Source organism: Alligator sinensis, unplaced genomic scaffold (genome assembly GCF_000455745.1).
Source record: "Alligator sinensis unplaced genomic scaffold, ASM45574v1 scaffold446_1, whole genome shotgun sequence".
Lineage (NCBI taxonomy): Eukaryota > Metazoa > Chordata > Crocodylia > Alligatoridae > Alligator > Alligator sinensis.
The window spans coordinates 365,184-367,868 of record NW_005843090.1 but is presented as its reverse complement, the minus strand read 5'-3'; the positions used below and the strand labels follow the sequence as shown (position 1 = coordinate 367,868).

General features: G+C 58.0%; 1 non-coding gene across 1 annotated transcript; it reads right to left on the bottom strand.

The window, feature by feature from the left end:
- Positions 1–38: 38 nt before the first annotated feature.
- On the bottom strand, positions 39–111 carry TRNAA-AGC. Its single transcript has one exon. It is a non-coding gene; the product is annotated as a tRNA-Ala (tRNA).
- Positions 112–2,685: the final 2,574 nt, after the last annotated feature.

The window sequence follows — 2,685 nt, the reverse complement described above, 5'->3', positions numbered from 1 at the left end:
CACAGCACAGGTCGGTCTGGACAAAAGGGAAGCAGAGCTGGAGAATGCGGGCATCGATCCCGCTACCTCTCGCATGCTAAGCGAGCGCTCTACCATCTGAGCTAATTCCCCTGCTTGCAAGTACGGATTAAGTTTTATTAGTGCCCCGGACCAAACAGAAGATCAGCAAACCTACAGGCCTCCATTCACCCAGCTAAGCAATCAAAGGAAGATGAGATTGCAGGGTCGACTGCTACCTGCCTTTTTTGCGAGCCAAGAGCTCTCTTGCACCTCCTGCTTCCCACTGCTTTTCTCACCCGGCTGCACCTCACTCCCATCCCCTTCTCCCCCCGCTCTGCCCTTGTCCAGCAAAACACCAAGAACATGCCCTTTGGCCCAGCCTCCATTGTAGCCACAGCCGCAGCACAGGCTTAACGGTCCAAAAGGGACCAGGCGGCACCAGAGAAATGGGGCATTGAGCCCTTGACCTCTTGCCTGCTCGACCATCAGAGGTACATCATCAAGCCACAAGACAGCTCCAGATGTGTGGGGGCCCTGGGCAAGAAGAGAACTGGAGGCTGTGGTGGGCCAGTTGGGGGCGCTCCTGTGCGGAGCCACCCGCCGCGCTGCACCGGACCAAAAGCCCCGCTCGGAGTGCCTCCCCTGGGGTGTCTACAGCCGACCAACCGCGTTCCTGGAGTACACCCGCACGCCTGGAGACTGGCTCAGGGCACATACTTCCCCTTGCACTAGAGAGAAACCAGAGAGCTAAGGAGTTTCTGCAAAAGCCAGCCCATAGTCCTCCGCTCTCCCAGCTCAGCTATCAAAGGAAGATGGGGCTGTGGGCCCAAGGGTGACTCAAGCCATTACGCAGCACTGGCCTCAGGTCTCGCAGGCCTCCACCCCCAGGTGAGGGCAGGTTCCCCTGCACCTGCCAGGGGCGCGGCTGGGCCGCCCAGTCTGCTCGGCGCATCTGGGGCAGGCTTCACCGGCAGCTGGCAAACCCCAAAGGATGCCTGGGCCAGGGGCAAAACGGATAACTTCTTCCTGGCTCATACTACCCTGCTTAATTTTTCACCTGGGCTCACAACAGCCCTCTTGCAGCAAAACAGGTGCCCAGCGGGCACAGAGGAACGTGCCCTTTAGCACAGCATCCATTGCAGCTGCGGCGCAGGCATGCCAGGGCAAAAGGCAGCTTGAACTACTGGAGAATGTGGGCATCGATCCCACTACCTCTCACATGCAAAGCAAGCGCTCTACCACCTGAGCTAATTCCCCTGCAAGTGCACACTGCTTAAGATTTTTTGAGGCTCTGAACAAAGAGACAATTGGAGATGAGGGCAGGTTTCCTCTGCACCTGAAGTAAAGGGAGCCCGAGCACCAGCCTGGCCCCTCCACCCAGTGGGTTGTCACGTTGAATGAGCTACAGGCCCCCAGCACCAGAGGATGGATGAGATCGCACCATCCTGTCCCTGCAGCGCTGGTGCTGACGGCGTGCTCTACGCGCACCCACCTGCGCCCCCATGAACCCGCCAGGAGGGAAAGGGAGTGCTGAGCTCCAGGAGAGCACCTGGAAGTGGGACCATCCTTCAACAGCAGCTGGTTACTGCAGCCTGGGCACTTGACCAATGGCAAAATGGCTATCACGTCTGAAGTGAGGTCAGAAGTTGGTAGGTTTGACTCCTGGTTCCTAGCTCCTGCTTTATGAGCGAAGAGCTCTGCTTGCCATTGCTTTCTTCACCCCGCTGCACCGCACCGCACCCCTCCGGCAGCCAAACAGGCCCGCTGCAAGGCACGGAGCAAGGGGCCCTTTACCAGCCTCCATTTCAGCTCTGCACGCTCGGCCTGGGACAAAAGGCAACACGACGTGCTGGAGAATGCAGCCATTGACCCCACGACTTCTCAGATGCTGAGCAAGCACACGAGCATCTGAGCTAGCTCCCCAGAGAGGAAGGATGCTTGAGACTTGAGTGCTTTCCAAAAAGCCTCCCGGAGGAAGAGGGAGTGACATGGGTTCATTCGAGGCAGGTCCTGTCAGATCAACCTGGTGGCCTTCTTTGACCAGGTCACCAAATCCCTGAACGCAGGTGTCGTGGTGGACGTAGTCTTTCTGGACTTTAGGAAGGCCTTTGACATTGTTTCTCACCCCATTCTCATTAAATAACTAGGGGACTGTGGTGTCGATGCCTACGTAGTCAGACGGGTCGCTAACTGGCTGGAGGGCCGCACCCAGGGAGCGGTGGTGGACGGGTCTTAATCACCCTGGAGGGATGTGGGCAGTGGGGTCCCCCAGGGCTCGGTCCTCAGGCCTGCACAGTTTGACATCTTCATCAGCGACTTGGACGAGGGGGTGAAAAGCACCCTGATCAAATTCGCAGACGACACTAAGATGTGGGGGGATGTGGGCACGCTAGAAGGGAGGAATAGGCTGCAAGCAGACCTAGACAGGTCACAGGGGTGGGCCGAAGAGAACAGGATGGGTTTCAACACTGACAAGTGCAAGGTGCTGCACCTGGGGAGGAAGAGCCAGCAGCACACCTACAGGCTGGGAACTCCCTTCTCGTCAGCGCAGAGGCAGAAAAGGGTCTCGGAGTCATTATTGATGCCACAATGAACACGGGCCGACAGTGTGGGGACGCGGTCAGGAAGGCCAACCATACCTTGTCGTGCATCCACAGATGCATCTCGAGCAGGGCCAAGGAGGTG